A 24,212-nucleotide genomic window follows, 5' to 3' on the forward strand; every position below is an offset into this window, starting at 1 on the left:
AACAGAAATAAGTATGACTAACGTGTTGTGAGCAAAATGTTGCTGAATGTAATTTATAAGACCTATGGGTGTAGTTTCTGTACTATGACCTTTTCTGAACTCGGTCTGAAAAGGATGTAAAGTGTCAGTCTGGTCAAGAAAATCCTCCAGCTGTTCAAGCACAATAGACTCTGAAAGTTTAGATATAAAAGGGAGATTAGAAATCGAACAAAAATCAGCGGTCCCAATGATTCAAGAACTACACCACTACTTAAGCTGTCATCATCGCAAATATGAAAAAGAAAAGCATAGTTGAAAAACATTTCAGAAATCCAGAAGGAATAGGGCCATGTGGCTCTGTAGTTGACTTTACAGCCCCTAGAGCTTTACTTAAAGTAGACATAGATAGTATATTAAACTCAGAAAAAGTCTATCAGAGGGAAATTTAGAGACAGTTGAAAGAGCAGACAGCAGAGCAGATACAGTTAGGAAATTTAGTATGTAATGACATAATTTTGGTAGAAAACTAAGTAGCCAAATCTTGTGCTGAAGGAGATAGATCTGAAGCCTCCAAGGATCTAGCAGGGTTAGTCAATGATTGAAATATTTCATATAGTGCTGCTGAATGCATCTCCCTCCTGGAACTGGTAGCTCTGCAGTAATGGGTTGAGAACCAGGGAAGCTGGGCAAGTAAACCATTGGTTCTAGTATAAACCAGAGATGCCTAACATGGACTGCTGCATGGAGTGAGATTTACTGTATGGGAAATATAAATTTACACATTTTTATATGTGAAAAAGCTTCATAAATGAAAGATGTAAAATAATATATTTAGGGGTTTTTTTGGTGCTTCTGAAAGGATATAGGCAGAATATAAGATAGTTTTCAAAATAAATTTACCCAGGTAACGTAATAGCTACCAGTGGACTTCTCCACTCCAGCACAAAGTTTTGATGGGAAGCTCTGTTTGGGACTATCGCTATCAGAGACACAGAAACACACACAGATGCATGTACTCTATCATGCTTCAGTCACAAACACATATGCATGCATGCATTCATCCTGTCTCCTCCATCAGACAGACACATGCATGTCACTTTTCAGACTGTTATATACATGCTCTACTGGTGCTATGCTGCTTCTGTCTTTCATGTGCTTATTCAGTTAGTGCCCCCATACAAATACATATAGCCCTGCACACCATCTTATAAAATTTTGCCATGTCTTTTCCCCACAGCCCTTGTAGATCAACCCCTCCTTCCTGTGACTAGTTTAGTCTTCCCATTGGTTTGGTCACACCACAGTCTCTGTGACTAGAGCAACCTTCTAGTGCTCTGCCCCACAGTTTTCCCATTGGCAGGATCCTACCACAATCTCTGCACTAGAATGGGGGAGGATTGGAGAGCTATGGAAGACTCAACTCTAAAACATATCCAGACATTTTAACCATCATCCTGGCTACAAGACAAATAATTTACACATTTGTAGAACCTTGAAACAATTCAGACAGCAATCCCAGAGCTCCTAAGTCTTCAGCATATCTGAAGGACTCCCCTAAACTTTTGAGCTATAACCACCTGCCTAGTTGCCTATTCTCTAATCTGGCTCTGGTCATTTACAGACTGCTAACACAAGACTACAGACTATCCAATACAAACAAAGAAGCTGGAGAAAGACCTGGTCATAGATATCCAAAAACTGGGAATGAAAGGAGAAGTACCATTGATGAGAAATTTCAACCTGCTGGATGTGGATTGGAAAGTCCCATCTGCAGAATCAGAAGGAAGTAGAGATTTCATGGATGCCTTTCAAAATGCTCTGCTCAAACAAATGGTGATAGAATTAATGAGGAAAAGGGCAATACTGGATTTTGTACACACAAATGAGACCATAGTGGTGATCATCACATGGAATGGCTTGATGTAAGAGCTAAAGCAGAGTGCACACACAAAACTAAGTCCTATATTTCAAACAAGCCAATTTTACTAAAATGGAGGAGTACCTAAAGAAATCGCTGATGGGATAAGAGGACAGCAGTCTAAGATGAAAGAAACTCTAAAAATGGCAACAGATCTTTACGTAAGAAAAGTAAATAAAAGCAAGAAGAAAAAGAAATGTATATGGTTCTTCAAACAAGTGACTGAAAAAAACAAACAAATTCAGTGGTGTTCATGAAATACAGAAGAATGCAAGAAAAGGTACACAGAAAAGAATACTGGATAAAATTCAAAGAAGTAAAGAGAAAAATATGGCTGGTGAAAGCACAAAAAATGGCTAGAGATATAAAGAGAGGTAACAAGACCTTTTCATGGGGTATTGGAGAAAGGAAGAAGGCTAGAAATGGAACTGTAAGACTGAAAGATGCTGAGATCCACTGTAGAGAGCGATGAAGAAAAAGTGGATATACTAAACAAATAATTTCTATTTTCATGGAGAAGGGTTTTGGTTGGCTGAGAAAGGTGTATGTGGAAATGGAATAGATATTTCACTGCTTGCTTAAAAAGTATTTATGAAAAACTGAAAGTGGACAAAGCCATGGGACCAGATGAGATCCACCCCAGTATTTTGCGGGAGCTCAGAGAGGTTCTGGAAGGTCCTCTTAAAGATTTGTTTCATAAAGCCTTGGAGAAGGGAGAGGTTCCGTAGGACTGGAGAAGAGCAGATGTTGTCCTTCTTCACAGAAATGGTGATAGAGATGAAGTGGGAAACTATAGGCTGCTAAGCCTCACTTTAGTTGTTGGAAAAGTAATGGAGGTGCTGCTGAAGGAAAGAGTATTGAACTTCCTAGAATCCAATGGATCCAATGCAACATGGAAAATTGTGCCAAATGAATATGATTGATTTCTTTGAATGGGTGGACAGTGCATTGGAATAAGAACATGTATTACTATAGTCTATTTGGGTTTCAGCAAAGCCTTTGACACAGTTCCTTCTGGGGGTTCATGAATAAAGTGAGCTGATGCTAGGACCCAAATGGGTGAACTGAATTAGAAACTGGTTGACTGACAGACATCAGAGGGTGGTGGCTGTCTCATCAGCTCGAAACCTTGGGGTCATCTTCAACTCCTCCCTCTCCTTCTCTGCACATATTCAACAGACTGCTAAAACCTGTCACTTCTTTCTCTATAATATCAGCAAAATTCGCCCTTTCCTTTCTGAGCACACTAGCAGAACCCTCATTCACACTCTTATCACCTCTCACTTAGACTATTGCAACTTGCTTCTCACAGGTCTCCCACTTAGCCATCTCTCTCCTCTTCAATCTGTTCAAAATTCTGCTGCACGACTAATATTCTGCCAGTGTCAATATGCTCATATTAGCCCTCTCCTCAAGTCACTTCACTGGCTTCCTATCCGTTTCCGCATACAGTTCAAACTCCTCTTATTGACCTATAAGTGCATTCACTCTGCAGCTCCTCAGTACCTCTCCACTTTCATCTTTCCCTACATTCCTCCCCTGGAACTCCCTTCACTGGGTAAATCTCTCTTATCTGCACCCTTCTCCTCCACCGCTAACTCCAGACTCCGTTCCTTTTATCTTGCTGCACCATATGCCTGGAATAGACTTCCTGAGCCAGTACGTCAAGCTCCATCTCTGGCCGTCTTCAAATCTAAGCTAAAAGCCCACCTTTTGATGCTGCTTTTAACTCTTAACTCTTGTTCACTTGTTCAGAACCCTTATTATATCATCCTCACTTTAATATTCCCTTATCTCTTGTTTGTCCTGTTTGTCTGTCCTTATTAGATTGTAAGCTCTGTCGAGCAGGGACTGTCTCTTCATGTTTAAGTGTACAGCGCTGCGTACGTCTAGTAGTGCTTTAGAAATGATAAGTAGTAGTAGTAAATTTACTAAGAGGAAAGAAAGGTGAGTGTGCCTTATGATTAGTACTGGGGCCAATTCTGTTTAATACATTTGTGAATGACACTGCTGAAGGGTTAGGAAGAAAAGTAGCTAGAAGAATGCTAGGCTGCATAGAGAGGTATAACCAGCAAAAGAAAGGAGGTGTTAATCCCCTTGTGCAAGTCATTGGTGAGGCCCAATATGGAATATTTTGTTCAGTTTTTGAGGTCATATTTCACTAAGGACATAAAAAGTCTTGAAATGGTTTAGAATAAGGTGGCATAAATGGTCAGGGATTTGTGCCAAAATACATATAAGAGACTTGAAAAATTAAATGTCTATATCATAGAGGAAAGGAAAGATAGGCTATATATGATAGAGATGTGATATAAAGTTTTAAATACTTGAAAGGTATTAATATGCCAACAGAGATGAAGGAACAGTAGAACTGGAGAACATGAATTGAGGTTGCAGGGTGCTAGACTTAGGAGTAACATCAGGAAATATGTTTTCATGGAGAGGGTGATGGATGCCTGGAATACCTTCCCAGTGAAGGTGGTGAAGGCAAAAAACAGTGATGAAATTCAAAAACATGTGAAATAAATACGGAGGATCTCTATATAGAAAGAGGATGGAATCAAAACAAAACTTAAATGACCTCATGGCTGTTGATGTACTATGTTAGTCAGGAGTGGTGCTTCAACCACAACTGCAGTATTTGGGAAATAAAGGCCTGTGTTAGGCAAACATCTATGGACTGTGTCCTGAAAATGGCAAAGACAGATCAGGATCAAGTATGTGTATTCTATATGACATTCATATCATATGCTATGAATGTGGGTGCTATGTATCTCATTGGGGGAGGAGAAGAAATCTTAAGGTTGAAATTAGTGAGTAAAATGTGATTGGTTAGTAATATTATTGGATTAATCATACATTGTAATGAATGTGACTATACTGTGGCCATAATCAAACCACTCTTTGGGTTATTGGCATGATGTTGTGGTAACATGTTCCAAAATTGCAACATATATAACTGCAGATACGTGATTGGTATAGTGATGAATTGCAGACTAAACTGTTTATGATACCAGTTTTTAATCGTGAAAGTGTGTAGCCTGTATGGAGTGGCTGGTACAGCTCTGGCTGCCTTGTTGGGCAGATTGGATGAACCATACAGGTCTTTATCTGCTATCATTTATTATGTTACTATGTAACCTATGCTAGGAAATGTCACGAGCCAGGGAGGGTGAGTCATTGGGCCATAGCTGAGTTGACGCTGCCTAACTAACCTGGAGGCTAGGTAAGCCCTGACTCGTGGCAGGTGAGTAACGCCCAAGCTGAGACCAGGGCTGGCCAAGTCTTAGAGGTTCCCTCGGAGAGTAGGAATTACTGTAACTGAGGCCACAGTAGGCAGGCTGGTCTGGATCCCAACAATGGTATTGAAGAGGGTTGAGAAAGTCAAAACAATCCTGGAAGTCGGAGTAGGCGGTGAACAGAGGAGTATAGGTAGGGCCGTGCCGACACGGTAAGCGAGGTAAGCATGGCAGGAGGGCACCATCCTCTGGGGGGCGCCCCGCCGCACCATGCTTACCTCGCCCTCTTCTCCCCAGATCCTTGTCCTTTTTTTTTTTTGTTTACATTTACCTCTCCGGCGCGTGGCAGCGTAGCGTTAGTGAGGAGGCAGCGCTCCCCCACCCCGACGTGTCAGTCTCTTCCCTTCGCTCGGTTCCACCTTCTTCTGACGTCAGAAATGACGTCAGAAGAAGGCGGGACACTGAGCGAAGGGAAGAAGACACGTCGGGGCAGGGGAGCGCTGCCTCCTTCTCACTAACGCTACGCTGCCGCGCGCCAGAGAGGTAAATTTAAACAAAAAGGAAAAGGATCTGGGGAGAAGAGGGCGGGTAGTGTAGCGATCGTTTTCAGGGGGGGGGGGGGCGCCGGCGGGGCCAACTGCAGGGGGGCGCCGGAAACCCTAGGCACGGCTCTGAGTATAGGAAATGCCATAACAGATCTATGTAAGCCACATTGAGCCTGCAAATAGGTGGGAAAATGTGGGATACAGAAATGCAATAAATAAATAAATAAATACATACATAAGTCAGTCCAAGAAAGGGAATAGAAACAAGGATGGGCTGGCAGGAGAGACATACTTGAACCAAGGCAGGAAGACTGGAGAGATGTACTGGAAACAAGGCAGGGAAACTAGAGAAATGTACTGGAACAGAGGCAGGCATGACATCAGTCCCCACATTCCCTTATTGCTTCTCCCCCGATACTGCTCTGAGCTGTTCCCACATGCTCTTCCAAGGGCCTTTGAGTTGGGAAAAAAAGGCAGCTCCCACAGCTTGCAATTTACCTCCTCTTGGCGTTCGGACTAGAGCTGAAGTGTCCATAAGTTCCTCACCGCTCTCTCCTCCCCTACTGTCAGGCGCCCACTCCATAAAATCCTCCCCTGCAGCTTCTACCAGCTGACTTCCCTCCTCCTGATTAGTATCCATTAACCAATCATCCACCTCCTCTGCACCTGGGGCCTTCCATTCCTCCTTTCCCTCCCTCTCTGAAAGCCCCTCCCCCCTCCGAGATCTCTGGCAGTTGTACTCCCCCTTCCCTCTTTCAGCGTCAGTCAATCCCTGCCTTCCAGGAACTCCACCCCCAGAGTACTGGGATTTCTAGAACCTGTAGTGAAGATTCCCCAGAGGGTGTAGGGCCCTTCTACCGCTTCCCCCAACTCCCACCTCAAGTGCCCTGGAGGGTTCTCACATTATGTACCCATTGCTAAGGCTCTTATAAGAGCTCTAGCTTGTGATGTCAACAGCAGGTGTCCACTAGCCCTTTAAATGTTGGCTGGCAGTGTGCACACGTGCCTAAGGGAGCCAATGCCAGAGTCTCCCACAGTGGAGTGGCCTGCAGAACTGGCAGGGTACCTCATTATGCCGGGAGCAGCAGTGTGGCTGACCCACCACAAGAGAGAGACAGTCCAGGGTCTAGGAGGAAGCCACAGAGTCCGGCCCAGACGCCCTCCCCCCCGAGGACAGGAGGTGTGTTGGGGTGTGAGGCACTGCAGCGGCCATAAGTGGAAAAAACAGATCTTTAGGTTATAGTAGAATTGAGCATACTCAACAGTGCTTTTAATCTTCCCTAGGAAGACTATTCCACAATATTGGGACTGTGCTAGAAAATGACCTATTCCAGGTTTTTTTTTCCTGTCCAAAAGAATTAACAGGAAAGTTGCAGAAATCAAAACCCCGACTAGATTGTAAAACAGGGGATGGTTTGTACTTTGTCAGTTCATTCTTCAGAGAACTTGGGCTACATTCATTTAAAAATAAAACCCCCTAAACATCAAATAGATGACCCGGCCTATCAGGAAGCAATGAAATAAAAGTCAGATTAGTTGGAACCACAACTTGGGAGTTGTCCACAATTATTTCTGGCACTGATTCCAGTTATAGAAGATCTGGTCACTATCTCGTCTGAATGGTTTTATCCAGAATCCACTGCACCACTTGATCGGTTACTACTTTTGGTATGCTCTTGCTCTCTGGAATGATCTACCATAGGAAATTAGAGGGAATGTGAATTACAAGAAACTTAAGGGTCTATTGAAAATACACTATTTTAAATTAGCATTTAATCTGTAACTTAGGGGGTAGAGTGACTAGATTGCCTTTTTTGTCATTACAGCAGTTAGGACTGAATGCGAATTCTGTGTGTGTGCAGCAGGATTGTCCTATCATACTATGGAGTTCCTTTCTGATCTATTTTGTTTGTTTTTTAATTTTATTGGAAACCGCTCTGGTTCATGAAGGGTGAATGGGTAATTAAGCTTTTTAAATAAACATAATTTTTAGACTGTCAGTAACTGACTCTCTAGCTCAATGGCTACATTACTTAACTAGTTTGAATGGTTAAATAATCTAGTATTTTGCAAATTGCAGAGAAAAATCACTAGAGTTTAAAACTGTAATTATGTTCAGATGAGACTGTTCTTTATACATATTTTCTAATTTCCCATCTCCAAAACCTGTTACTCTGCCATTGGTGTTAGGAAGTCAAAGGATTCCCTAGTATGTTTGCAAATTCATTTAATCTGCAAGACCTATCTTGGTGTGAAGTTGACTTATAATGCACATAAAATTAAATTGTTTTCATTCCTATGATTAATAAACATCTCTTTGAATCAATATCCATCATTTGCTGCAGAGCTGATATATTCTCTTTTATGAATGCTGGATTGAATTTATATTTTTGTGGTGGTGCGCAGAATTCTATATATAATATTGCTTTAATCCCAAGTGTTTGTAGGAGAGACATATTTACAATTCTCAGTCTGCAGTCTGCACGATACCTTATTCTGTGAGCAAAACCTATTGATTGTAGTTAATAAAGTACTATGAACCTGAAAGAATTCTGGTTAATTGAAAAAAAAATGAACCCAATAATTTGTAGAATTTATTGGTAATATATCACAAAATAAAGTGAAAAGTAAAACCCATGTTTGGTAACTGCAATGAAACATTTTATTGGGTTTAAAATCACATTGAAGTAATAATGTAATATTTCATCACGTAGCATTAAATCAGCTATACTGCTAGTGAGAGAGCACCTCGCTCATCACGTTTGCAGACATTGATAAAGCTAATATGCCAGCAGCGCAGCTTGATAACTAGTTCATGGAGTTGTGGATCTGGAGAACGAGGAAATGGGGCATTCTTTAAAACTGATGGACAGTTCTTAGATTAATAAATTAGTTCACAAATCTGTTGATAAAATAAGTACATAAGTATTGCCATACTGGGACAGACCAAAGGTCCATCAAGCCCAGCATCCAACAGTGGCCAATCCAGTCACAAATACCTGGCAAGATCCCCAAAAAGTACAAAACATTTTATACTGCTTATCCCAGAAATAAGCAGTGGATTTTCCCCAAGTCCATTTTAATAATGGTCTATGGACTTTTCCTTTAGGAAGCCATCCAAACCTTTTTTAAACCCCGCTAAGCTAACCGCCTTTACCACATTCTCTGGCAACGAACTCCAGAGTTTAATTACACATTGAGTGAAGAAAAATTTTCTCTGATTCATTTTAAATTTAATACTTTGGGGACTGGAATCAAAAGCAGACTTTTACAAAATAATTGGTAGATTTTCAAAATGGGTGAATTAGTTCAAATTTGTGGTGAACAAACACAACATTTTCCAGCATATGCAGCATGAAATCAGATGGATCCCCCCCCCCAAGAATCATATTTATATCATTTTCTAGGGCCAGGACAGTCATTCCCAGTCCTCGAGAGTTACCACCAAGTCAGGTTTTCAGGATACCCTTAATAAATATTAATGAGAGGAATTTGCTTTTGATGTAGGTAGTGGGCATGCAAATCTTTCTCATGCAGGTTCAGTAGGAATATCATGAAAACCCGACCCGTTGGTGACCTTCAAGAACTGGGTATGAATGCCAAAGTTCTAGAGTATACTCTGTCATGCCGGCAGTTAAACTGAAAAGTTCACCTTGTTCATAAACTTGCTTAAGTTCTGCTATCTTCTCTGTCCCCTTTGCCTCACCTCCCACAGCATTCTCTTGGGTCAAAATGTTTAATTTAAAAAAAACCCCAGCATTTTATACATTCTGTGCTGTTCTGCAAGCTATGCACACTCCAATGCCCTGCCAGTGTCCTATCTCCTTCACACTGTGATCTCCCACCCTGCTGATCACACTCCTCATAGAGCATGTGTAGCTGCTCCCTCCCTTCTGCACTAACAGGCAGGGAAGTGCAACACTCCCTGGAGATCCAGGATCATCATGTGATTCATGGTGTTCAGAGGAAACTTAACTGACATGCTTCCATTGCCTTTTTCTTATTCCCCCATGCTTCTGTCTGGCTGGATAGGATTACCATATGTCCGGGTTTCCCCAGACATGTCCTCTCTTCCAGCGCACTATTGGACGTCCAGGCGGTTTTTAAAATTTTGATTCTTTTTCTAGGTTTCTGGCAAAGGGCAGGCAGCAACATGAATGCTGAATGCAGTAGCAGCAGCAGGCATACACATATGCACCAGTAGAGGTCACTTGATTCACTGGCAAATGCGTGTGAGTCCTGCGCCAGCAAGAAGGTCCTCCTTGTCTTGTGCACTGCACAAGTCGCAGCCAGCCAGGACCCAGAATGGCATTACCATGTAGACAATGCGCTCTACTGCTTTGTCTTTCAACTGACCATGGCTGAGAGGCTGTGTAGTACCCTCTCCCTCAATTGGAGCAGCTGATAACAGTAGGCAGAGAAAATCAGAATCCTATGGCTACTTATCTATTCTTGCCCCCCCCCCCCCCCCCACTCCAGCCATAAAGCTTATTTTGTATTGATGGTGGTGGTAAAATGGTAAAAAGCTCTTTTCCTCCTTGACCCTGGATAGCAGCTCTTAAAGCAGCAACCCACTGCTGGTTTGTGAACAGCAGTGGAACAAGGTAGGGCTCTTCAGCCTGGAGAAGAGAAAGCTGATACAATAAGAAAACAAGAAATTATTAGAAAAAAAAACAATAGCATGTTAACATCCCATTCAGTTTAAATCTTGAATCTCACACAGACTGAGTGGTTCCTTTCACGATCTTTTTCAAATCAATAAAGACTTGCAACTGCTCTGGATCATAGTATACATATTTAACCCCAAGATATTTAACAAGGCATTTACAAGGCCAAAAGAAAAGATGCCCCTAAAGACAACATATCCTGTCTTAAAGGTAAGAAAGCATTTCTTCTTTCCTGAGTATGTCTCATAACATCCAGAAACATCCATACTTTCTTCCCGAAGAAGAGTTATGAAAGTACATCTTCATAATTGAATTTAAATCTTGCTTGAAGACAAATTTATTTATTTATTTATTTATTGCATTTGTATCCCACATTTTCCCATCTATTTGCAGGCTCAATGTGGCTTACAAAAACCTGTTATGGTATCGCCATTCCAGGGTAGCAGATACAATTGGTGTTACAACAAGATCAGGAATGAGAAAAAAGATCTATGCAGACATTTATAGAAAGATGACTATCAGAATAGGGTGAAGTGGTGAAGTGTTATGATTAAGTTATGGATTCCCACTGTAGGCCTTGTTGAAGAGATAGGTTTGCGAAAGTTAGTTATTTCGTTAATCGTTTTCAGGTCAGTTGGTAGTGCATTCCATAGCTGTGTGCTCATGTAGGAGAAGCTAGTCGCATGTGTTAGCTTGTATTTTACTCCTTTACAGTTGGGGAAGTATAGATTAAGGAATTTTCGGGGCTGTTCTTTTAGCATTTCTGGGAGGCAGGTCCACGAGGTCTAGCATGTAGCTCGGGGCAAATGACCCAATTAGGGTAAATCTCCCTGAATCTTCAGATAGTGGGGTTTCCAAATCAGCAGAAATATCTAAAGGCTCATTTCTTATTTCCTGATATGTTTTAGAAGGAACATAATAAACTCTGTTTAAAGGGGGTAAAGTCACAGAGAAAAACTTAACACTTCAACTAAATATTTCATGAAGGCCTCTATAAGAGAAATCACTAGAGACCCAGGAAAACTAAGAAAACGTAGATTCAATCTTCTATTAAAGTTTTTGATAGACTCAACCCTCCTATAAAGAGCTATTTTGTCCTTCATAATAGTCACCATCACATTCTGTAATCCCGTAACCTCCGTTTTAAGAGTTATTTGAGTAGAAAATTCCTTTCTTGTGCCACCCAGAGATTCAGTTAAGTTGTCAGTCTTACTCACAAGAACAGAAACGTCCTTTGCTGATTTCTCTATGGTTCCGCTCAGCTTCTGAAGAGCTTCCCAAATGCTCTCCAGGGATACCACCAATGAGGTTTTTGCTGACCTCAATGCCCTCAGCATTCTCTCTGTGATGTCATTCAGTCTGCCAACTCCCTCGGCAATCAGTCCCCGTCCTGGAACCTGCTCTCGCATTTTTTCTGCAGAGAGAACTCCAGCCAATGCCTGTTCACCGAGCGGACACGGCAGTGGTTCAAGCGCCGAGGGGAGAGTGTCACATCTAAGCCACGAACAGAGAGCTCTCCTCCCTGCAAAGCTGGGTCCACCACTCCAGATCCAATGGGAGTTTTTGTTGTGAATCGGTTGATAGTTTGCTGCACAGGTGAGGAGATTCTCACGGTTAGAGGAACCATGTTGACAACCCCATTTTTGTTGCATCCCCTTCTACCTGGTGGAGTTTCCGGACAGGGGGGTGAGAGAGCCGTGCTCCCATGTGGCATGAAAGAGGGGTTCTAGTGTTGTGGACCGCAGGCTTCTAGGCAGAGTTTCACGCCGGCTGATGTCAGAACCACACAGCGGCGCATCCTTGCTTTGGTGCGCCCCTCCCACCATCAACGCTTCCTTTAAAAATCATCCTTTCACTTGCCTCAGTGCTTCGCTAACAGCTCTTCTCTTTTGGATTGCTGATGGATGAAGCTTCTGTTCCTGTCATAGCCAAGTAAGCTCAGCTTCCGTTCCTGCTATAGTCAAGTATGCTCTGCTTCTGTTCCTGCCATAGCCAAGTAAGCTCAGCTTCCGTTCCTGCTACAGTCAAGTATGCTCTGCTTCTGTTCCTGCTATAGCCAAGTAAGCTCTGCTTTTGTTCCTGGTACAACCAAGTAAGCTCTGCTTCTGTTCTTGCTACAGCCAAGTAAACTGCTTCTGTTCCTGCTACAGCCAGCCAAGTTGCTCTGCTTCTTTTTCTGCTAGCCTTCATATTCCTGATTCCCTCTGATCCAGACAAGTCCCGCTGGCTGCCAGAACCCAGCGGCTCAACCCCTGGGGAAAGGCAGTTGGCTAGGTGAAGACCTTCAGGGTTGTAGACTACTTCTGGTCCTAGGACTGGACTTAACTAACATTCCACTTTTCTCAGGATGAGACAGACTGGTTTCAGGCAGGAGCACTACAGATTGCCAAAGCCATGAGTTCTGCCAACAAACCTACTCTCCCAGATCTAGCTCAAGCCTCACAGCAACTGCAAAACCAGCTACAGCATTTTTCAGGTGTCTTGCAGGATGTATGCAGCCAGTTAACCGCCTTACGCACTTCTCCTTCTAGAACTGAATCTATGATATCTGCTGCAGCTGCTGCCCCTATGCGCATAACTGATCTGCCTTGCTTTGATGGGACTCCTCAAGCTTGCAGGGGTTTCTTAAACCATTGTCAAATGCATTTTGAACTTCAGCCTGGAAATGTTTTGTCTGATCGCATTAAAATTACTTACATTGTCTCTCTGCTTTTGGGGTGAACATTAGCCTGGGCCTCTCCCCTGTGGGACCAGCAAGATTCTATTCTCTTAGATCTATCAGCTCTTTTACAAAGATTCCAACTAGTGTTTGACGAGCCAGGATGTTCATCGTCCGCAGGGCCAATATTCTTTATCTCTAACAAGGCTCACTCACCATGGGAGACTATGCCATCTGATTCCGCACTCTTGTGGCTGAACTAAGATGGAATCAAGAAACCTTGGTAGTCATTTTCTTGCAAGGTCTGGCAGGAAGAATCAAAGATGATTTGCCAGGAAGAGAGTTACCCACAAACCTTGATGAACTTATTACTATGTGTGTTCGGATTGATGTCCGTTTCCAAAAAAGATCCCAAGAAAGGGAGGCCTAGCATTGCATGCCTCATTGAGCTTCTGTTGGACAACAGACTGCTTCTACATCTGATCGACAATCAGTTAATACTGAACCCAGCGAAGAACCCATGATAGTGGGGCGATCCAGAATTTCAGATGAAGAAAGGTTGCGGAGACGGTGAGATAAATTATGCTTGTACTATGGAAACGCTGGGCACTTTGTAATCAAATGCCCCAATAAGCTGGGAAACAAAAAGGCTTAAAATTCTTTGGGGGAGTTGAATTTAGGCCATCTTGCATCCTCCCCAACCACATTATGTTGTCTTCTGGTGACTCTACATTGGAAGACCAGGCAGATTACCACCTTAGCTCTCATTGACTCTGGTGCGGCCAGAAACGTTTTGGATGAAAATCTGGTGCACAGGTTTGACATTCCTATAGCATCCCTGGCTTCTGCTTTCAAAATTTCATATATCCAAGGAGAACATCTGCCTGGTCAGGTGACAAGACTGACCATGCCTCTCTCTTTACAGGTCGGAGTACTTCATCGGGAGACCATTCAATTTTATGTTCTACATAAGTCTATCCACCCTATAGTCTTGGGTCCTCCTTGGCTCCGACTGCACTCTCCCAGTATTCACTGGGGATATAATGAAATCATTTCTTGGGGAATCAACTGCATTCGTTCTTGCCTTATACCCATCATTCCTTTAAGAACCACGTTGGCTGGAGAATCCTTGGAAGTGTATACCTTACCACAGAGCTATCAAGATTTCCAGGATGTGTTTTGTTTACAAACTGACAGACTGCCCCCTCACTAAAGCTTCGATTGCACTATAGATTTAATTCCTGAGAAGATGCTGCCGCAGGGGCGTGTTTATAATCTATCTCGACCTGAGACAAAGGCTTAACGGAATGTCTTCATCTTCAGAAAGGGTTCATTCGACCCTCCACTTCTCCCACTGGGGCAGGTCTCTTCTTTGTAGGGAAGAAAGACGGTGGCCTTCGACCTTGTATAGATTACCATGGGTTAAACGCTATAACTACCAAGAACCGTTATCCCTTACCCATTATCTCCAAACTATTCAGCCGTTTACAGGGAGCCAAGATCTTCACCAAGCTCGAGCTCAGGGGGCCTATAATCTCATACATATAAGGGGAGGAGATGAGTGGAAAATGGCTTTCAACACCCATGCTGTGCATTTCGAATATTTAGTGATGTCTTTTGGCTTATGCAATGCCCCAGTTGTGTTTCAGCACTTCGTCAATGAAATTTTCCGGGACCTGTTTTATACTTGCTTAGTCTATCTGGATGACATATTAATATTTTCTTCATCTGTTGCTGAACATGTTTAACATGTTAGGACCATCCTACAATGTCTATGAGATAACAGACTGTATGCTAAATTAGAGAAATGTATATTTCATAAAGATACAATACCATTTCTGGGATATATTATTTCAGCTACAGGATTGCAAATGGACCCCATTAAACTTCAAGCTATTCAGAATTAGCCTCAACCCACAAATATCCGTGCCTTACAGCACTTCCTAGGCTTCATAAAATATGACCGACAATTCATCAACCATTGTTCTACCATCGTTGCCCATCTCACTGCCCTCACAAGAAAGGGGGCAGATACTAAGAATTAGCCAAGTGAGGCTTTCCAGGCCTTTCAGAAGATTAAAAACATCTTTTCTACGACCCCTGTTCTAACATGTCCTGACCCCCTACAACCTTTTACAGTAGAGGTTGATGCCTCAGCTATTGGAGCAGGAGCAGTACTCTCCTAGACTGTTGCGGCAGGATGGTTACGCCCTTGTTTTTTCTTTTGCAAGAAATTTTCCCCACCAAAAAAGAATTACACTATTGGGGACAGGGAATTACTAGCGTTAAAACTGGCTCTTGAGGAATAGAGACACCTCCTTGAAGGATTGGTTCACCCCTTCACAGTCATATCAGATCATAAGAAACTTACCTACCTACAGCAGGTCAAACGACTGAATCCTCACCAGGCAAGATGGTCTCTGTTTTTTGCACGATTTGATTTTCATTTTGATTTTCATCCAGCAAAGAAGAACTTTTGGGCTGATGTCCTATCCATATCTATGGATCCAGATGCAGTGCAGGATGAGCCACAATTTCTGATTTACCCTGGTAAGATCTTAGGTCTTTCATTAATATATTCACCTAAAGGAAAAACCTAACCAGAATAGATGTAAAGTGCTACATTGGGCACATTCTTCTCGGTTAGCAGGACATCCTGGGGTCTGAAAGACCTTGCACCAAATATCTCAATACTGTTGGCGGTTGCATATGAAACAGGATGTGCAACAATTCATTCTCACCTGTCCAGAATGCACTCAACATAAAACTCTGAATAGGCGACCTTGGGGACTACTACAACCACTAACTGTTCCCAGGTATCCTTTGAAAGAGATCACCATGGACTTCATTACTAACCTTCCCTCCTCCAATGGCTACAATGCTATTTGGGTGATAATAGATAGCTTCACCAAACTGGCATATTTCATTCCATTGACAGGATTACCCTCCGCTAAAGTACTAGCACAGATATTTTTCCAAAATATCTTTTGCTTACATGGTCTTCCATCGAGAATTCTCAGTGACAGAGGAGTACAGTTTACGTCTTGATTTTGGTGTTGGCTCTGTTCTCAACTTGGAATTACCTTGGATTTTACATCTGCATATCATTCACAAGCTAATGGAAAGGGTCAATCAAACTTTAAAGACGTTTTCTCCTTTTCTTCATCAACAAAAAACAAAATGATTGGGCTACCTTGCTTCCTTGGGCAGAATTTGCATATAATAACCATCTCCATGAATCCTGTGGAACCTCTCTGTTCTTTGCTATGTATGGGCAGCATACTCGCATTCCTCTACCCCTTCCTAAGGCTGAGAGTACCAAAGTTCCAGCTGCCCACCATGTTGTATTCAAGATCCAAGCTCTTTGGAGACAATTACGTCAGCACCTCAAACGACATCACTTTCAGTCAAAAGAAGAGCAGATCGCATTTGAAGACCAGCACCTGCATTCCTTCCCGGGCAAAAGGTCTGGTTAAGCACTAAGAATCTGCACCTGAGACTTCCTTTTCTACGCTTTGCTCCCAAATTTATTGGACCTTTTGCTGGACTTGTCACCTACCAACTCTGCCTCCCGTCTACAATGAAAGTCCATAATGCCTTCCATGTCTCTCTGCTAAAACCCTATGTCAGATCTAAGTGGCACAAAAAATTGCCAGCCTCAGCCAACCTGGAATTGGATCCAGATCCAGAATATGAAGTAGAAGAGATACTAGATTCCAAGTGGAAGAACAACCGTCCATATTACCTTCTAGCCTGGAAAGGTTATGGCCCAGAAGATAACTCATGGGAACCCGCTAATCTTATACAGGCACCCTTTTTACTTCGGGATTTTCACTCATGTTTTCCTAATAAACCTGGATCACAAAACCGGGGCCAGTTTTTACCGCATCTTCAAAAAATGGCTTTTTTAAAAATGGGATGGGAAAAGGGCCTATGGTAAAAATGAAACCAGTGCACGCTCAAAAGCGGCCTGAGCCTTTAATGCCACCCATTGATCTAGCGGTAAAGGCTTATGCACTACATGCATGGTGACTGGTCGTCATATACCAAGTGTTGATTACCGGCTGCCTCGCTAAAATTTAGCGAATCATTAACAGCCAGTGATGCACAAAGGGGATCGCATGTAAATGAGCTGCATGGATCCCCTTTGTGCACGGATCCCCTCGCTGTTTGTGAGTTCGAGCTGTCAAATGGATTCGACACTGCTGTCAAATCCATTTGACAGCTCTAATGCACTGGACCTCCACCCCTTTGTGCATCCTCGCTGTTTGTGAGTTCGAGCTGTCAAATGGATTTGACACTGCTGTCAAATCCATTTGACAGCTCTAATGCACTGGACCTCCACCTCTTTTTTTAATTTTCCCTGGTGATCCAGTGGACCACAACCACTTCTCCCCCCCCCCCACCCCCACCCCCCCGTGACCCCAGAACCATTTAAAAAAAACATTTTCCCTGGCAGTGCTGTGGACCAAACCCCTTCCCCTTCGCAGGCACACACCCCTCCCTCCCGCATCTGACCTCTTATAAGGTATTTAGCCCTGCTCAGTGAATCCCAGAATGCACTGGGCAGGGCTTGGGTGCTGCCATTTTGTTCCGGGCAGGTCCGAGGCAGGAGGGAGGAGTCGTTGCTCCTGCCCTCCTGCCTCCACCTCATTGAAAAGGTACAGGGAAGGACGGGGATGTGGGAGGGAGGGGCGTGAGAAAGGGATGTGTCTGCGCAGGGGAAGGGGTTTGGTTCACTGGACCATCAGGGAAAATTTTTAAAAAGGTTTCCGAGGTTCCAGTGTCATGGGGGGGGGGGGGGTCAAGTATTAAAAAAGATTGGGGGTCAGGGTCCACTGGATCACCAGTGAAATAAGATGTGGGGGGTGGGTGTTGTGGTGCATTGGATCACCAAGGAAATTAAAAAAAATAATTCCAGGGGGGAGGCGCTGGGAGGTGAGAGGTAGGAAGCACAAACAGGCAGCCTTTATAGCTTCCTGCTTGTGCTTCTCTCTTCTCTGACAGCTCCAGAGCAGCCCTAAAATTTGCTCGTTAAATTAGGGCTGCTCTGGAGCTGTGCATCCTAGGTGAATTATATGTTCTGATCTTCATAGGTACTGTTTAAACAGTATACAAATGTTTAGTTAGTATTCTAATTGATCTATTTTTCAGTTGCTTGTTATTGTTTGCTGATTGCAAATTTTTTGTTCATTGTTCAATTTTTAAAGACAATAAATAATTTTTTTTTGCCTCTGCTTGTCTGGACTGAAAGAATCCTGTTGGTTTGTGTGTTGGGTCTGTGAGTGCTTTCTGGGAACTGTAAGACCACTGGGAGTGTGGCCCCAGTAACCTAGAAATCACTGGGGATAATTTGAGAGCAGAGAGACTTGCCCAGAGGCGGTTGTGACCCAGTTGGTGGACGGAGGGTGCTAGTGTAGAGCACAAGCGGCAGGTGCAGGCAGACCTAAGCTGTGTTGGGGATAGACCCTCTAAGTCTCTGCAGGATAACCCCAGGCTGGTGACTAAGCATTTTGGGACACGTGATCCCAGATGATTGATAAAGACAATTATAACTCAAATAAGCAGCATATTCATTGTTTGTTAAATATTCATCAACATGTAGATCTATATTTGTTAAAATAATTATTTGATGTACTCACCATGCCAGAGAGACATAGGCTGAATAGATTTGGATGGGCTGGAGTGGAGTTTTTCAAGGGCTTTGACAACAAGTTCAGAAATTTTAGAAGAAGGCCACTGCCGGGCAGACTTCTACAGTCTATGCTCTAAAAAGGCAAGGATAAATCAAGATCAGGTATACATATGATGTATCACTTCATGCCATATGCCACTTCATGCCAATGATTTTATCTTGTTGGGCAAACTGGATGGACCGTGCTGGTCTTTATCTGACACCATCTTCTATGTAACCATGTTACTTGCAAACATACAGGTTCAGTTTCTCAGACTTTCCTGCAGCTCAGCAACTGAGCCATTGTTTGGGTCAGTCTTACATTTTTTTAGGTGGAGGCTGTGGGTGGTGGGAGGGAGGAAGTGAGAGGGTACTTATTGCTGAGGTCTCTGTGTGCAAGTGTATATATGTGAGTGAGTGGATTTAGGTAGGGGTATATTGGGCTAATTTTTGAAAGAAATAATGTCCAAAAAGTGTCATAAAGCACCATTTGGATAGATTTCTTCTCAAAACCTCCAAATCAGTATTTTTGAAACCTATTTTGCAGATGTCTATCTATGCATGTCGTCTTCTGAGCATACAAATCATAAGGGGGCATGTTAGGGGCTTTTTGAAAGTGGGATTAGGGCGTGCCTAACACTCAGATATTTTGCAGGGCTGGAACAAAACCAAAATGTCTAGGGCAAAAACTTCAATGTTTTGGTCTAGATCTGCTTTTCTAATGAACAAGACACAAAAAGGTGCCCTAAATGATCAGATGAGCACTGGAGGGATTCAGGGATGACATCGTTTCTCCCCCAGAGGTCACTGACTCCCCTCCCACCCACCCCAAAAATGTAAATAAAAATAGTACTCACCAGTCTGTATGACATCTTCAGATGTTATAGCCTGACCCATTAGAGCAGCATGCAGGTCCCTGGAGTAGTGTAGTGGTGGATGCAGTGCACGCTAGACAGGTGGACCCAGGCCCATACCTCCTCCTACCTGTTACACTTGTGGTGGAAACTGTGAGCCCTCCAAAATTCACCAGAAACCCACTGTACCCACATATAGACACCCCATTTACCCATAAGGGCTATTATAGTGGTGTACAGTTAGGGGTAGTGAGATTTGGATGGGTTTTAGAGGGCTTAGCAGACAAGATAAGGAAGCAGTGCTCCCTAGGGTGTCCCATTGCTTGTCTGGCATGTCTGGGGACTAGTCTGCTACAAATGATGGCCTCTCCTTCATCCCAATGGCTTTATTATGTGTGTTTTTAACTTGTATGTTTTTTTTAATGGCCTAAAAAGATAAATGCACAAAATCTTGTTTGAAACAGTATTAAAAAAAAAAAAAAAAAGTTAGGCGTTTTTCTTGTTTTGAAAATAGGTATATTTCCTATTCGGATTTGGTATGTTTAGCACAAAACGTCCAAAGTCTGACTTAGATGCACTGTCAAAAATGCCCCTCCACGTGACTACGTCAGAAGGGAGTGAGAAGGGTGATATCTAGAAGTTTGTAGTTGGGATCTGTGTGTGAATGAGTAGATTAGAGAGAGAGGTAATTGATTTTCTGGTTGCATTGGTAGTAAATTTGTGACATTTGATGCATAAGTAATGAGTGGCTGGGTCAGGTGTCTGTGTCACCCATTCCCTCCTTTCTACTCTTCCTTTCTCACTCTCTTCCTTCTCATATCTAGTTCATTTTTAACATCCCTTACCTCTCCTCTCTCATGCCACTTTCTTGTCCAATTTGGTGAAGGTCATTTCCTGAGACTGCTCTTTAAAACAAGCATTTGTTAGTGTTTGCTGGAAAGCAGTAGAGAGTAGTGTTAAATATTAATCAATATTGAGCGTATGACATCTTCTATAATTAGACAATTGGCATATGATTCATTGTATAAATTTGTAAATTTCATATTAACAATCAGATTATTATTATGTTGTAGTCAACCAAATACCAGCATTCGCATCATCTAGGTGTTTTTCTGGTATCTCTTGGGTAATATTCTTCTTACTTCTTTCCCTTTGATACAGTTTTTAGGCAGAAGCACCAGAAAACAGTTGTGCTTATCACATTTGTTCCAGCTTCTTTGGGCCAACAGCCATTCCTGTCAGTCTCAGTTATCTTTGTATTCCACTCTCTTTTCAGCAGAGGTTGAACACACAAAAGTTTTTTTTTTAATTCTCCCCATCCCCCTCAAGGTTTAGGTACCTCATAAATCAAACTGACAGGTCACGTGATGCTGTTTCTATCCCTGCTTGAGTCCATTGAATGCAGAAAAGAATTGGTGGTTATGTTTGTCTCAAGTAACCCTGCTGTATGTTGTTCACACACAACACGATCTTGTCAGGTGGCCTCTAAACCATACAATTTCAGTTCTGTATCCAAGCAAACTTCTATGACAGCCAGCAGTCAAACAACACTAGTGCTGGTTTGTGATTTAACAGCTAAAGTGGGGCCACTGGCATGAAGAAAAAATGATTTCATTTCCTGTTTTTTTGTCATGGCGTGTCTCTGTAGCAGCACCTGTGAACTGCTGATTCACGTAAACCCCCTAATCTACTATTTTTCAAATGAAGTAGATTTTGTCCTTTTTAATTTTTTGTAATAGTACGTTGATGGAATTTTTGTGATGTTTAAATGAGGATGAATCCATTGATGTCTAAGGGGCAAAGGATTTGACAAGAAAATATGTCATTGTCCAGATGAGGGTGATGAGATCAGTTTAATGATATTGCTGATGACATGTTTAATAGCATTCGGTTATTTAATTATTTAGTTTTGATAGAGGCTGATTTGATGTTTTTATAAAATGTATATTAGGGAATGGATTAAAATAGAAATTACAGTTATTCAGCTGTGGTTAAAACACATTAAACTGAATAACTTATTTGAATGCAACATTCACCTCTTTTTTGATGAGCTGAGCTAGTATTTGTCAGTGTTGATTTTTAGTGCCAACTTATACAAATCAAATGACCTGTTTCTTCACAATTTATGCTGCTAACCAGTGTGCTATGTATATTTGCAAAATGTCAGTGGAACCTTTTGGGTTTTATGCTCTTTATGTATTTTTAACACATTTGCAAGTTCAACATGCCTTCCAGAAATTTGCCTGTTGGGAAAAGTGCTTATTTCTGGTTCTGGTATCCATTTTCTTATCTCTGTTTTGCCTGAATCATCATCAGGGACAAAAGTAACCTATTCACAGCTTATTTTAAGCATTGTCCTACATTATGTACCCTGTATGATAAATGAGTAAACCTAATATGTTTTTATTAGTCAAGGATATTTTTGGTTCTCCTCAGAATATTTTAAAATTCTCAAAAGATTCAATATATAGCTTCATATGACTTCATATTAAAATACTATATATATATATATATATATATATATATATATATATATATATATATATATATATATATATATATATATATATATATAACTCTTATTATTCAAGGAAACCACAATTCCTACTATAAAATGTAAAACAAGAAGAGTCTAGTAGAAAAATGAAAGTGCGTATACTGTTGGTCATGTCATTGGTAAGACTTCACTTGCAATATTGTGTTCAGTTCTGGAGGCCATGTTTCTAGAAGAAAATAGAGTGTACATGTTCCAGAAAAGGGCTACTATACATAAAGGGCTAGACTCTATATATAGCGCAAACAAAAGTGATATTCTATAAGCTGCGCTTAAAATTAGGCATAATTTATAGAGTAGCGCTTATGCCTGGGAACTGCAACAACAAATGTATGTGTCTAAATTAGGCGCAGATCTCCGTTACTGTATAACAATGCACATTAATTTTAGGAATGCCTCTGTTCCACCCATGCCCCTCCCATTTCTGCACCCCTTTCCAGATCACTCGTAAATTTTGGGTGTGGATTCCACGACTAAATTTACATGTGAAAATGTCAGTTAAATCTAATTAGTGCCAATAATTGCTTGTTAAAAAGCTAATTATTGGTGTTAATTAGCTTGTTATTCAATTTGGCATGCGCCCAAATTTGCACAGACAATTTTTGGCTACTTTTGTAAGATTAGGGGGAAAACCCTCTCAGATGAGACTTAAGGGTCCAAATTTGTATATAGCCAATACAAAGCAAAACAGGGGAGATATGATAAGCAATTATTTGCAAATGTTTTCATACCCTTATGCACTTTTCATATTCTCCTGTCTAAAAAATACAATTCAGAATTAATTGGAGTTTGTTTCATACATCTGCATAGCATATACTACACTTCAAAGGAATATACAAAAACAATTAAGAATACAAAACAAAAAGCCTTCATTGTTTTAGTCTTCACACCCTTTGGATTAGTTTTGATGGCCGTCCCTTTTCAATAATGAGTCATTAATCAACGACTCATTAATCAGATAGTGGCCAGTGCTGAATATGCTGACACTGTGGTCAGCGCTGCCACCATCCAGATAATCTAGGACAGCCATTATGGTATGTCTACCCTTATCCTCCCCATTCCTTAATATTGATTTGTTCATCTTACTTGAATTGTAAGATTTTGTTTCTATTCTCATCAGTGCAACCCATGTTCAGGGCTGTATCGAGCTATGTGTAGGGAGCGCAGCTACCCAGGGTATAAAGGAGGTGAGGGCATCATATAGTACCCAGTTTAATGCCTTCCCCAGGAGCACTAGGGGTCCTGTCACACAGGATACATTTCCAGCTGTGATGATCCTGTCCATGTTAATTTCTTTCTTTCTTGTTAAAGGCAATATATCACATTTTAAATAAACTAAATTACTCATTTGTACACCTGGGGGGCAATTGTGCTTACCACAGTGATATTTAACAGCAGCTGAAAAAAAATATTTCACTTCCATCTTAGGGGTGTACTTATTGGTGGGGCTATCATTAAGACATGTTATTTTACCATTAGTGTATGCTATTTTAGCTCAGGTCACATTTTATGCAATGAGACTTAGTAACTAATTACTGGAGTTAACAGTAAAATAACACGTCTTAACAGTAGTCCACGTTCATAATTTCTACCCTTAATTGGAACCTCTTGGACAATACAATCTTATGAAATCCAGTAGTTGAACATGTTAGTGCGAATAAATAGATATGTATGTTGCAAGATACTCACATACATGTGTAGTTACCAGTGCTTATACGTGTAAATCCTTGAGTAATGCTGCTCTTTTTTTGAACTTTTTTTTTTTTTTTTTTTGCAAAGTCAGTGCTTTCACTGTATGAGTCAGCAAACATGCTTGTCTGTATCCATCAATATATTATACAAAATGCTCTGCATTCAACAGATCCTTTTGTAGAATACTTGAGGAACTGTGAACTTCCCAGCCTGGATGTCCCAATTCATACTTAGATGTCTTATGCAGCTCTTTGAATGGGCTTCATAGGCATTGCCATACGGGAATCGCTAGTGTGGTATGGTAAAAGAGGCCCTAAGCGAGTTGGAAATGGGATATAAAAGAGAGGTACCTGTCACCACTGCTGCCTCTACCTAAGGTAGTTTTAAATTGAAGGCTTCTGGTACCATAACTTAAAAGACCTGACCCTAAT

At 41.7% G+C, this 24,212-nt stretch overlaps 1 protein-coding gene across 3 annotated transcripts in view; it reads left to right on the top strand.

Moving 5' to 3' along the window:
- Nucleotides 1–24,212, top strand: part of LCTL (lactase like) — a 193,449-nt gene that overhangs the window by 149,664 nt on the left and 19,573 nt on the right. The gene's annotated exons all lie outside the window — the stretch shown is intronic.

This window comes from Microcaecilia unicolor, chromosome 2 (genome assembly GCF_901765095.1).
Source record: "Microcaecilia unicolor chromosome 2, aMicUni1.1, whole genome shotgun sequence".
NCBI classification, from domain to species: Eukaryota; Metazoa; Chordata; class Amphibia; order Gymnophiona; family Siphonopidae; genus Microcaecilia; species Microcaecilia unicolor.